The sequence below is a fragment of the Ictalurus punctatus genome, chromosome 8 (genome assembly GCF_001660625.3).
Source record: "Ictalurus punctatus breed USDA103 chromosome 8, Coco_2.0, whole genome shotgun sequence".
Taxonomy (NCBI): domain Eukaryota; kingdom Metazoa; phylum Chordata; class Actinopteri; order Siluriformes; family Ictaluridae; genus Ictalurus; species Ictalurus punctatus.
Genome location: NC_030423.2, coordinates 19,953,713 through 19,967,861, shown reverse-complemented (window position 1 = coordinate 19,967,861; position 14,149 = coordinate 19,953,713). Strand labels below are relative to the sequence as shown.

Genomic DNA, 14,149 nt, shown 5'->3' with positions numbered 1-14,149 from the left:
GTCTCATGCATGATCTTGTTAGGGCTAAAACCCAATAATCACTGACACCAATTAAAACCAAGACACAGGACTGGTAAATACATCACAAATTAGCCTTGGGAGAAAGCAGACCTCATGAACATAAGTGCTGCATTGTGTTCCTTCCCCCAGGGCCTGACAGTAGATCGTCTAAACAATATTTCTAGCAAGCTGTCACTAGTATTCTCAAACCATCATGTTTACCCATCTTTAATTAATTCTGAATTGCTATGCAGATTTTTCCACAGAATTCTCAGAACGAACTCATAATGCTGCCATAACACAAGCTGTGAGCCACACGGTAAAAAAAAATCCATAAACTCTCACTCACAAACACAGAAAAGAAACTGAGTCACGATAAATTCACTTCATTGATTACAAAATGTTATTCGAAATGCAGCTCACAGATGATAAAATAGCATAACATTTGTCTAGGTGATGAAATGACTGCTCTTTATGGCAACATTGATTTTGCCTATCTTGTTGATCCATAATCGGGCGATTATGGAGAGACTTGGTGTGAGTTACAGTAAGGAAGTAAATTAACGAGTGACAAGTAACAAATCTGGTTCCTTCATTTTCTTTTCAGATGAACATGACCAGAGCGCATGAGTTCACATGGCCCATGCTTCTAAAGTGTGCAAAACAGAATGCTTTAATTTCCTACTAGATTATATTATACTCTCTCTCTCTCTCTCTCTCTCTCTCTCTCTCTCTCTCTCTATATATATATATATATATATATATATATATATATATATATATATATATATATATATATATATATATATATATTACATAAACTGAACAAGTTTCACAGACATTTGCCAAACAGAACTTTGAGTCCAAACTGCAGATAAATGTCACATCAAAGTAATCTATGTAATTCCACTATCTAAATTGCAATTCCACTATGTAACTCCACTATGAAAACTGCTGTTTGGACCCAAAGTTTGGACTCAAGGTTCTGCCACCCATTCATTTGCATTTTTTGGTTCTACATTTGTGTTCCAATGAAGACAGAAAGGCATACTCATCTTGGATGACCTGAAGGTTAAATTATAAGCAAGTTTTCATTTTTGGGTGAACTATCCATTTAACCTTTTTGTCAATGTGAAAAAAGTTCCTATTGTAGGTGCTCAAGCTCTAACCCCCAAGCTCTATGTGGGGGAAAAAATAATATTTTGAACAGTACGGCTGCATTGCACCATTTTTCCTTCACTGCATTAAATTATTTTTTAGACTGTGAACTCTTGCTGTGCAGCTCTCTCCACCAAGTTTCATGAAAATTCTCTGAAGTACCTCAAAGGTATATTGTAGTTCTTTGGGATAATCAATGTTCAGAACATAAAGTAGTCCAAACAGTATAGCAAAAGCAATAGGAACATCTATTAGTTCTGAAACAACAATCTCCTCCAGTATCACAGCAAAATTCAGGACATCCGCTGGGAAGAAGCCATCTGGTATCTGTCTGGTATCCTCACTCACAGTCAGGATGCCCACCTTAACTCCAGTAATTGTGAATTCCACATCATCAGTTGGCTAAAGAGACAAGAAAAGAAAGAAAGAGGACTTAGTCATTTATTGTACTTCTACACAGTAGGAATACAATACTGCTAACCGGGATACAAATAAATAAATAAATAATAAACAATATTTACTGTCTTACCTCACAAATTAAAAAAAAAAGTTGTTTGTCTCCCTCATGAAATAACACAGGCCCTGTAGAACTCCTGCCCTCTTCTTCTGATTAGACAAACTGTTCAACTGCAAATTATTTGGATAAATTGTTCACCTTCACTTCTGTTCAGACTGCATCCTCTTCAATGCAACTGTCTGTATTATTATTGTACAAGAGGTTTCAACTGCTTTTTAATATTGACCGCATCCTGCTCTTTTATGGAGCTTCTTTATTGTGTTCTGTTGCTCATTAAATAGCTCTGATAGATTGAATACATCCCATTCTGTCGGTTTAATGGTGCACAAGTTCAAATCAAGTGTTCTCTCGTGCCTAAATGATCTCTTAATAACTTTTGCATTATTGCTCAGGACCTGGTCTAAAGTGTGTTCTTTTTAGCAGCTAAGCTTGCCTGCCTAAATGATCTCTTAATAACTTTTACATTGTTGCTCAGGACCTGGTCTAAAGTGTGCTATTTTTAGCAGCTAGACTTGCCGCAATAGTTGGTGTTACTGGTGTTACGCCAAACACAGATTACAAACTTGCCTGTTGTAGAACTTTGGCAAATGACAGGGCTTCAAAATTTGCAGATCTTTCTGCAGAACTTGGTTGTTGAAGATTCTTTATATCAGTGGTGTCATCTGAATTTCAACAAAAGATTTGACATTTACAGAGTTTTGTCTATGGTCATGAAGTAATCGTATTCATAAGTTTATTTATTAATTGCGACAGCTCTACTGTGTATGTTTATTTCATCAGCAACTATCAGTGCTGTTATGCTTGATATCGGCACATTTGTTGACCATAACTAACTGTGAAGTTCATTAGACTTACCTTTTTATCAAGGCACATCATATTTTGGATTTCTGGTATTTCACTGACTCTCTTGGTGTTGTAGAACTGCAGGAGTCATGGGAGGTGCTGATCAAGCCCTTCAAAAAATGTCTTCTTTAAGTCAATTTATACAAGGCTGTGGAACTCAAAAACAAACTGTTGAAGATTGTAAAATTGTAAAATAGTTAAGAGCCAAATAGCTACCATTCTGTGAAGGCAAAAAGTGTGGATTCATGTGTAACCAAATGTTTGTTTTTCTATGAAAAATAAATTAACATTAAAACACAGACTTACTTGTCTATAAGTGAAAAAAGCAGGACATCTGTTTCTTATTTCCGAGACAGGGGGCTCATCTACAATTTCTTTTCCTCTTGCAGAGCAAGTTGAATCCATGGCCACGTCAATTACATTCCAGTCTGGATTTTTTTCTTCATCTAATTTTGCATTTCTTTCTGTTCATTCGCAAGAAATAAAGAATCATAGTTTGTGCCAGTTGGTAAGTCAGGTAATAATTCGTCTCTGATCTTTTTGGTTTCTTGACTTTGATTTTCTTTCCATCTGAATATGGGTGCTTTTCACAGTTCACAGTAATTTCTGGACAGCCAGCAGTAATTTCTGGAAATTTCCAATTTTGAATTTGAGGCTAATTTTCCATCCATACCATCCTGTGCTGATCCTGGTTCTTTTAAACATGGGTGTGTCTCTATGAGAGCCCTAGCTACACTCTTGTACTCTTCATTGGTTGGAGTAAGCATAGATTGCAATGGCAAGTTTATCAATTATCGCAGACTTGACATCCCTGGACATGCGGAGGAGTGAACTATCTTTAGCATAGTTTTCATTTCCATTTCATTTCGTTTCAATTTCATTTTGTTTCAATCTGAATTCTACATCATATGAAAAGCTTGGAATGATGAAATTGACAGACCATTGTTGCAAGCGGCTACTTTCTGCAGTTGATCCAAATTTGCTGCTGTTGACACTCGACCCAGATGATGATGATGATAAATTCGCTGTGTCTAATGTCCAGTCTGACAAGCTATATTCAGTTGATGGTGCCCTTAAAATGACTTTAGGTATTGCCTCAGGTGGGAGGTCACTGATACTTGGGAGACTGCATAAGGTGTTCCCAAAATCAGAGTCTTCATACTGAAGGGTAAACACACCTTGTATATTTAGCTTGCTTCTCAATGTTGATTGAAGGACTTCTAAGGTTTGTGACTGATAATCAAGACAAACTTTTCTAATATCTTCTGGAGACAAAATCACATGGAGAATCATTTTCTGCTGTTGAGAAAAAATAGATCCTAAAAAAGAAAAAAGAAAAAAAAAAGAAAAACAGAAAATATCTGAGAATATCCTCAGTAAAGAAGAAATGTCTTTGGTGAAATCATCAGTTTTTCACCAGTATATGGTGAGAAGGGGTGGTAATCATTCAGCTCTACTTGGTCAACAACTTTCAACTCATAAGTGGTATGTCTTGATAGTTTCAAGCATCTGAAGTGCTCATGATACCACGCTGAATAAAGTTCAAGGAGAAATGCAGCCTTGTTCATGACAATCGATACTTTTACAAGTCGGCCAAAATCTGGAAGTCCATTATTACGCCCCACAGACAGGAACATCCCTTCAGAGTATCTGATGTCATGTAAGCAGGCATTTGATACAACACACACAGATGTAATGTTGGCATATTTTTTTCTGCATTGCCATAGTGCTCAAAAAAGTGGTGTTTAGGACAAAGCCTACACTCAGGAAATTCTTCTTTGATCTGATATTTTTGATTCAGGATATTGCAAAGTCTCTGTGGAAAATATAGTAGAGGCTGATATCTCAACAATGTCTTTCAGTTCAAGAATGACTCCGCATGTTTTATCATTCTCTGGAAGTTTTGGACCAATAATACAAGGCAACAACCTTAAAAGGGTCTAGTTCTCGTGTCCGTTGCCTCCTAATGATCCTTTCAGTAGAAATGATTTCAAAATCTGTTGACTGAGTTGCTGAATTTAATTCTTCCAATGTAAATTAATGCTTCTGAATCAGTTTCTTTAAACAACAACTTAACTCAATAGGGACAACACCTTCAAAGAGGGGGGAAAGCCTTTGAGGGTGATGAAATATGCAAGTCGGTTCAAAACACAGTCTCTCTTAACGTCGTTTATTGCTTGGGAATCCTGGTTCTTCTGTATCTCAAACAAAGTCTTCTCATGTGATTCCACAGTTCTGTCTTGAAACCTACCATCTCTAACTTCATGGGTCTGAATCTCCTCATGGCCTGCCAGACAAAACTTACACAACTTGTCTATGGATAAGCTCTCTAGAAATCTCTTCAGAAAGTGAGCTCCTAAATTGTCTGCAGACATATAGAGTACTGTCCCGCTTATACTTGCTCCTAATTTCTGAACAAACACCCCTTCCTGTTCAAGTGTTTCCATTTCTGCTAGAAGCTGTTGAAGAATTGTGTCATATCCATACACTTTAACATCCTCTGTTTTACATACAGTAATATTGCAAGAAAAATGGATGGTAAAGTTCTGAATGTTACTGGCAGGTTTGCAATGACCCAGTAAATGGCACACAGTTTGTGTTTCACACTTTGAAATCATCAATCTACAGTCCAAGAGCTATGCGCAATTCATCTGAAGAAAGGATTTTAAGGATCTTTGTCCTTAAAATACTGCCCATCCATAATGTTTTAATTTGATCACCATACACCCACCCAAGTTGGTCTGTCTGTAGTACTTTGCCCAAGACATCATTGCAATTCAAGACTCTTTAAACTGGGACAAAATCAAAGCTTCAAGAATATACTTTATAGGTTCTATCAAAGTAAAGTTCCAAGAAGAACATTTCTGGACACAAAGACAAAAGGATTTGTTTTCAGTAGAGTTTCTGTAACCACAGTAATAACCGAGGCATCCAATGAACAATTATGTTTCAGTAACATCTGTTTAACTGACTCCTGCGCAAGTCATTTTGCAATACTACCAATGCTTTCAAGATCTTCAACTATTTCTTGACTAGCCGCCTTTGACACATGTTTATGCTTTAGACAGTTTATGCTTAATTAAGTCCCCTACAGGCAGATATTGATTGGGATCTGGTTGAAAATTTTCTAATGATGGTAAACTGTTGTCAGGTTCATCAACAGTATCTTCGAAACTTTCATCGATTTGTTCAACGTGGCAAGAAATTAATTGTTTTAAAATAGTTGGTTTTGCAGATTTTTTACAACTCTATAACACACTACATGAAAGGTAATATATGAAAAACCATAATAGGTGCACTTTAACGCACAGAAGACATTTTGTTCTAAAATAGCCTAATTAGTGTATTTATTGATTCCAAGTATAAAATGCATAAAAATCTAGCTTGTTTCTTATGTTCCACGGACACAAAAAATATGACAAAAGTCAGATAATTATAAATATGAAAAAAATCAAAGAATACATTAAATTATAACTTATGTAGAATATATTAGCCTAAACATATATAATAGCAATACTTCTGCTCTCTTGAGATCCAGAAAATATAAAATACTTGCTTTTTGCATGTCTTTTTACCAAAATTGCATCTTTTGTATGAACTTTCTGTCGAGTGTCTCTGGCGGGATTTCTGAAATGGTCTGTGAACATGTGCCGATTACACATGCAGAATGATCAACCAACAAGTGCAACCCTGAACAATTACGCAAACAACTCATGAACAAAAAGAGGATATAGAATCGGTTAATTTAATGAATCACTACCAAAGCCAGGTGCACAGTGGCTTAGTGGTTAGTACATTCGCCTCACGCCTCCAGGGTTGGGGGTTTGATTCCCACTGCTGGCCCACTGTGTGTGCGAAGCTTGCATGTTCTCCCTGCGGTAGGGGTTTCCACCGGGTTCTCCGTTTCCTCCCAAAGACATGCATGACAAGCTGATTGGCATGTCCAAAGTGTCCATAGTGTGTGAATGTGTCTGAGATTGTACCCTGCGATGGATTGGCACCCCATCCAGGATGTACCCCACTTTGTGCCTGATGCTCCCTGGGATAGGCTCCAGGTTCCCTGCAACTATGCAGGATAAGTGGTATCCCTGATGCTGATATCCCTGCAACTATGCAGGATAGAAGGTGGATCGATGGATAATCAAAGCTGCTTATTCTATTTTGATGGTTTGAATGAATGAACTGAATCAGTTGAACTGACTCTTCACTCAGTAAACCAGCAGTGACAAGAATTTCAGGCTTATTTTAAAACTTATTTATCTTATTAATATTTTTTATGCATTCAAACGAATGGGACACGAATTTGCACTTCCAATACACTTATATATGTTAACACACCCACACATATATATATATATATATATATATATATTATGCATCGCATGTCAAACATGTTCACAAGGATCCTGCTGCGGCTGCAGCGTTTTATTGCACTATTCTTATAAAAGTGCAATATTAAATACAACCAATTAATCTGATTTGCAAACATCCAAGATGCTCACAGATGAAAATGAGGCACAGATTTGTTTGAGACAAACGTAACAGCTTGAGAAGTGACATAGGCAGCATGTAATTGGAGTATTTTATTCACAAATCAAAGAACACAAAACTCTAAAAATAAGTAACCTCAAAAATGTGACAGACAAATTACCTCACAATGTTTTGTGGAGAAATAACATCTTGTGCTCAAGCAATTTACCGCACCTCATCCGTGAGCAAATTGTCAAAAAACTTAGCAAGAGACATTTTCAGAGTAATATCAAATTCGTATTAATTTTGAGATTAGTATAAAATAAAACGAATTACCTAACTTACTAAAGTCAAGAAATATTTTTACAGTGTAGTGTGAATTATTCAGTAAATCCAGTAATCCTAGCAGGAAAGGTATGTAGTTACAAGACTGAGGAATGTAAGTCGGGACTCATCTACGGCTCCTAGGAGTTTAAATCGTTAAACTTGTGCCAAGGCCTCACACTTTTGATTGAATTCCAACATCCCATTTACCCTTTGGTCAAAAATGCATAAAGTTGAAAATGTGGCTGTGCTGGAATGTGGTGCTGAAGCCTTTCCTTCTTAAATCAATAGTGAAATAGTTTTTTTCTCCTCTGCAGCCTCTGGACTATTGTGACTTGTAATTTGCTCCTTGTATTGTGTTTCCACGCCTCAGAGCAGATATAAACCAAACCTGAAATAACACAGAATTATACAAAACCAATCAATACTACATTGAAATATGATTAATGCATGATTGTATGTGTATTGACCATGAGAGGTGGACGGTTCAGTTTTTGGAAAGAAAAAATAGAGAAAGTTTTCAGAACTACCAAGAATTCAACAACATGTTTTAGGATATCTGAAAATAAATACTGCATCTCATTTGTGCACTGCTTAAATAAGAGCACTGATGCTGATAGTAAGTATAGCACTGATGCTGATAGTAAGGAAATATGACAGAAACTATAATATATGGCGGACTTCGTATAAAAGTGTAAGCCTAATTAATTCTTAGGATCTTCCAATGAAAAAAACAAAAAAACAAAAACATGCTTGTTATTTGTTAACAAGGACTTCTGGATTGGGCTGCTCACTTCAGCAGTCCTAGTTCTGCAAAATCACACACAGTCTCTTTCCTAGTAATTGCCGTCTAAGTACGGTGGGGTCCTTGACGTTCTGACAGTAAACAACTTCATGATCTCCTCGCCATTTTCAAGATTACTTCGATGACATGCTCTTTCATTCTCCTCTCCGAACTTTTTCCTCCTTTCTTTTTTTCAGCCAAAAAGAAAAGGACCCGCTTCTGATCTCGTCTTTGTGCATCTAAGCAAATACATCCATCTCCTGTGCGGTACAGAGTCCACAGATAGATAAAGGCTTTAGAGAGAGAGAGAGAGAGAGAGAGAGAGAGAGAGAGAGAGATGAGTATCTGTAGTCTCCGGTCACATCCACACAGAAATTCTTACAGCTCCAATTTGTGCACACTAATGAAGAACTGCAGGAGGTCATTTAGTGTTCTTTACCCATCACACTCCACATGGAGGGGAAGGTACATGTAGCTTTGGCTTGTTTGTAGCTAGGCTCAATTTAAAAAATATATATATATGCATGTGCACAAATCACTTTTATAGACACTCAAAATAATTTATTTTCCATCATGAAATAATGCCTTAGACAATATAGGCAAATGTACAGTACAGCAATATTACCCATGCTTTGAGGTTAAGTTAAAGTTATAACCTCTCATACAAGGCCATGGCTTCTATCTAACTGAATAGGAAGATGCCTATAAATGCAAAAAATGTTTTTGCATCAGCCGAGTTAATGTTTCAAAGACAGATTTAAAATGGATGCTAAAATTGGAGAGACAATGGCTGAAATAACACAAAACAGCAGATTTATGGTTGTCTGGTAAAGGCTTGATGGATTCATGTCCATATCCCAAATGTAATTCAATTACATTACATTTTATTTGTATAGTGCTTCTAACAACAGACATTGTCCCAAAGCAGATTTACAGAAATCTGGATGCAGTTTGTAGGATGAGCAAGCCAGAGGAGACTGTGGTGAGGAAAACCTTCCTGAGATGATGAAACCTTGAGAGGAGCCAGACTCAAAAGGGATCTCATCCTCTTCTGGGTTACACGGGGGAGTGGGATTATAAATCATTACAGTAAACAGGTGTAAAAGAGCAAATACAAACATTCAAACAATGTTCAATATGAGCATATAGTCCTGAGATGAGCATAGGACAGTCTTTGATTACAGCAGCAGCTCTTAGCTACAAATCTACAGTATTTATGTGACATTATACAACAGTTAGTTCTGGTCAAGCAGCGTTTTGACAGTGTTTATATTTACTATAACTGCACTGGGACTTTCACTGTGTGTATCACTCCACTCGTCTGTGTTCACCACGTGAAATTCCACTTCCTAGTTCAAAATAGTTACTACAGTAGTGTTAGCGACATCATCAGCAGACCACACATCATTGATCCACACATCCATTTTCCATACCGCTTATCCTACACAGGTTCACAGGGAGCCTTGAAACTATCCCAGGGATCTTGGGACATAAGGCGAGGGACACCCTGGATGGGATGTCAAAGGGCAAAATCGCACGCACATGTACACTACGGACAATTTGGAAATGACAATTGGCCTACAGTGGATGTCTTTGGACTGGGGGGAAATCGGCATACCAAGAGGAAATTCCCAAAGCATGGGGAGAAAATTCAAACTCTGGACACACAGGACAGAGACGGGATTCGAACACCCAACCCCGGAGGTGCTAGGCAAATGATTACTATTAGAGTTATTATAGTTATTATTTAATTATCATAGTTATTAACCTAACTGACTGGTCACTTGAATTGAATGGGTTTAACATTTTGATACATTAGTGTCTAATGTCTTAGTACAAAGCTCAAAAAATGTCAAAAAGTAATGTCAATTTGAATTCAAAATTAACTTTTAATTTTCAATTAAGAATAATTTTCAGCTTGTTATTAGTAATTCAATTTGATTTATAAATCACGTTTAAAACAACAAAAGTTTACCAAAATTAAGAACATATGTTATGACAACAAGTTTTGAATCTATATTTTAATACAACTGTGGGTGGAAAATTCATGAATAAAAATGTCCAATGGTCCTGATAAATAAATAAGAAGGTCCACATTTGCCTACCTTTAAACATAAGTCTGCTGCAATCATAAGGAAGAGTGTGCGCTTAAACACTACGAGATTCCCAGCTGTAAAACATTTGTTTACCCCTCGTCTGTGTCACCATGTGTACACACTATCCATACGTCCACACATAGCTCATTTCTTAATTTCTTTCTTGTCACGAAATCCCCTCAGCATATTCCGCCTGTTCTGGCACAGTTCCCTTGTTTCTTTTCCCAGCGCTGTGTTCGATTGGGCAAAGAAGAAGACTGATTTATTTACTGAAGGTCAGTCTGCTCATCTCACTATTGTCCATCGGAAGAACCACCACAGCTGTGTATGCTTAATTACCATGGAAACGGTTTTGGCCGGGTCCAGTCAGACTTCAGCATGTGAGCAGCTGCAAAAACAAAAAGAGCCCTGAGTTGAGATTAGAAACGTCAATCAGCAGGACACGGGAACTGGAGGAGGAGGTTCGAGGTCACTTCTTAGAGCCCCTGGAGATTAACTTGTGTAATTTAGCTGCTTTTCTTGTCTCTAATCTCTCATTACTTTACTTCAACAGGGAAGAACACCCCAGTCACTTCTGAAACACTAGAAAAGTACTGAAACACTTATATTGCCCTGTTTTCTTGAGAGCTGAGTCTTCACTGTATCTAAAAGCCCTATCTAAAAGATATGTACATCTATGCTTAATGGTACACCAACATAGTACTTAAGTAAGATTAATGTTTTGTTTTTTTTTAACTTAGAGTATTCTGTAATTTGTAGATAAAAATGGCATAACATCATTTCCTGAGCTGAAGCTGAGCTACACATCCAGAACATATGAGCATTTGAAGTCTAAAATTGATTAATCCTATAATTCCATAATGGTATATAAATGATTTTAAAACTGTGACATATTTCAAACTACAACAATACCCTGACTTTTTAAAACCCCTTTTACTCTCATGTCACTTTATCCCTTTGCTATCTACAGTTGTGATCAGAATTATTCAACCCCCATTGCAAATCAGGTTTATTGTCAAAATTTACAGACTTTCAGCTATTTGCAATGAACAAATCAAACAAAAGCAATTGATATAGTTCAACACAATGAATGCTTCAAGTGGTTTCCACAAATTCAACTGCAACTTGACTTCTCCAATTCCAAAATTATTCAACAACTTCATGGCAAGCATCTTTAGTATTTAGTAGAGCACCCTTTTGCTGTTATGACCTGCTGCAAATGAGATGCATAGCCACACACCAGCTTCTGGCAGCATTCCTGAGGAATCTTTTAATTACAGATACTTATTTACTTGCATTATATACTGTATAGACTTTGAAAAATTCTCTATAAAGCAATGTTGAATTTCAATTCTAAATTTAAATCATCTAAAAAATAATATTTGTTTTCTAATTTAACTCAGCCCCTACAAATTCGTTAGCTGTAGACTAGTGTGCTTGTGCACGAGTTCATACCAGGTGGCTGTGAAGGAGTAGACAGGGTAATTAGTCAGTAATTAAAATACAATGTTGACTATGTAATTATTCATTAGTAATTAATTACTTTTTTGAAGTAACTTACCCAACACTGATCAGGACATAGATGACACCATCATCAATTGTGTATTAACTATGATGTAAAAGCCATGACAAAAAACAAACCATGACCACTGGGAAAAAATTATTGTATTGAAATTGTATTGTATTGTATGAAAAGGAATTAGGGACTTAGGAGTTGGGGGTGGGGGGGGATTTGTTCTTGGAAAATGCTGCTAAGACTGAATGCTTTTTTTCCACTAAGCATACAGCTAGACCTCTAGGATACACCTGACCTGAACCCTGACCTCCTGGTTTTCTAAATTCTCAAGCACCATGATTGAAAGGCAAGTAGACACTCCACAGTATCCTGGCTGGATGTTAGCGGTTCACATCATGTGTTTCTTCACCCAGTTATAGAGTCTGCTGTGCCACAGAGACGAGAGCTTCTTTTCTGATCTGATGTTTTATTGAAGATGACTGAAGAAATTCACCAAATATTATATAAATTTCTTCTTCTGAAAACTGATTTGATACATGAAGGTTAAACTGGGTTGACACCTAGCCTTTATTCAGCACATAACAGCATTTTCTTCTAAAAAAAAAAATCTCTCAGCAGTCATCAAGGGACGTTCACTTAAATGGCTAGCACTGACAGTGACTGATGGGCTTCGATGAGATAAATCCTACTAAGCCATGAATCTGCACTTAGATGGAGGTGAGAAGAGGCTAATTACACACACTCACACAGTTATCTGTATGGTAAGGTCACTTGACCGTGTGCCAATCCCACTGAAAAAGCAGATCAATTCAAAAGAACAGCACATAATAATTGTAGCGCTTAGCACCATAGCACAATATGAAAAATCTTTAAAGCCACATCTATGCTAATGTAAGTGTGGTCATGACCCAGCTAAAAAGAAAATAATACAGTATATAATTATATGTCACTCCAGAGTATAAACTGCACAGCCTTAAATTATGCCTCTTTGAATAAAAATATCAAAGGTCAAGTTGTGATTCAATAATAGGGTTCATAAGGGTAGTTTCACTTCGTGTTTTTTTTTCAAACTTTGGAAACTCTGCTGTGAAAAAAAATACATAATAGATTTAGTAAGCTAGCTAGAAGAATTGGGATACTGAATCCCGGATTCGGACTCGAGTCTGGACTTGACTCCAGTTATGAACAAATTCGTACTTGTCACGCACTCGAGTAAATTTGTACTCAAATTTAACACAGAAAAAATCTGAGGTGTGTCAATACAGTATATTGGATCTGTGCGTTAGGTCTTAAAGTCACAGCAGTGTAATAAACCTGCTGCTGTCTGTGTCATTAATATGGAGCCCATGAAGTTACCTGTGCAAAAAAGAAATCACAGAGACTTATGCGTGCGTACCGGAAAAGTTTCTTGTGTGCAAGCATTACAGTTTCCGTTGTGTGTATAGCTCTTTTCCGATTGCGTCATTGCCACAGAGGATGAGATAGGGATGAGAACATACATCACTGATCTATAACATATCTTTAACATACATTTTGGTTTGGAAATGTCTTTGTACCGAAGTCCAAGTTTAAAATATATCTCTATAAATTCATGCGCATCCATGCTCTCGGTATCTCTATATGTAAATGAACGCTGACAATGACGCAAACAGAAGAGAGCTGTACACACACCGGAAACTGTAACGCATGCACACAAGAAACTTTTCAGGTCACTTGTATTAATCAAACAACAAAAGATGAAGAGAAAATCACTCGCTCATTCATTTGATTGAATAACTTCAGTAACTTTCATAAGAATCACTGTATATGCTATACACTGAAGTCTATTTTATTTTACATTTAATTTAAATAAAAAATTTCCGTAGTATTTCTTACTTGAAAGCTACTGATAGACCTCCCTGAGAACACGTAACATTATTGTGAAATAAGATTGTAGTCATATCACCCACCGCTAAACATTAGTATTTGGTGATTCTAGTTTTGAATTTCATTTAAAATGTGAAATGTACTTCTTAATGTATTAAAATATCATAAACCCTACTGATAGGGATTTTTAAACATTTATTTTAGGAATTAAAATTATTATATATATATTTTTTTTACAAGAACAGAGCTATGTTCAGAAATTAGTTTGTTGTCATTCACAGACAGATTAAAAAAGCATGAAGCTTGTTGTTATGACTTACTTGTAAATGTAACTCTACTCTGTACTCTCTTTCTCTCTCTCTCTCTCTCTCTCTCGCTCTCTCTCTCTCTCAGCCTATATATCAGCCTATAGGAGAGGAATCAAATCATTCAAATGCCAGCTTGAACTGGAGGACACAATGCAGTGTGATACAATAACAAAACAGGTTCATTTGTATTTTCATACACTTTTCATACATACAATATAATAAGGGTATTTTTTGTTACATTTTTGTTGCCATTGGTTTGTGAAAGTT

The 14,149-nt window shown here is 36.6% G+C and overlaps 1 long non-coding RNA gene across 1 annotated transcript; it reads right to left on the bottom strand.

Moving 5' to 3' along the window:
- Positions 1 to 8,221: 8,221 nt before the first annotated feature.
- LOC108268482 (uncharacterized) lies at positions 8,222 to 10,676 on the bottom strand. The gene is made up of 2 exons (XR_006982956.2): positions 10,202 to 10,676; positions 8,222 to 8,389 (listed from the first exon to the last, which is right to left on the bottom strand). It is a non-coding gene; the product is annotated as an uncharacterized LOC108268482 (long non-coding RNA).
- Between the last annotated feature and the right edge of the window lie 3,473 nt (positions 10,677 to 14,149).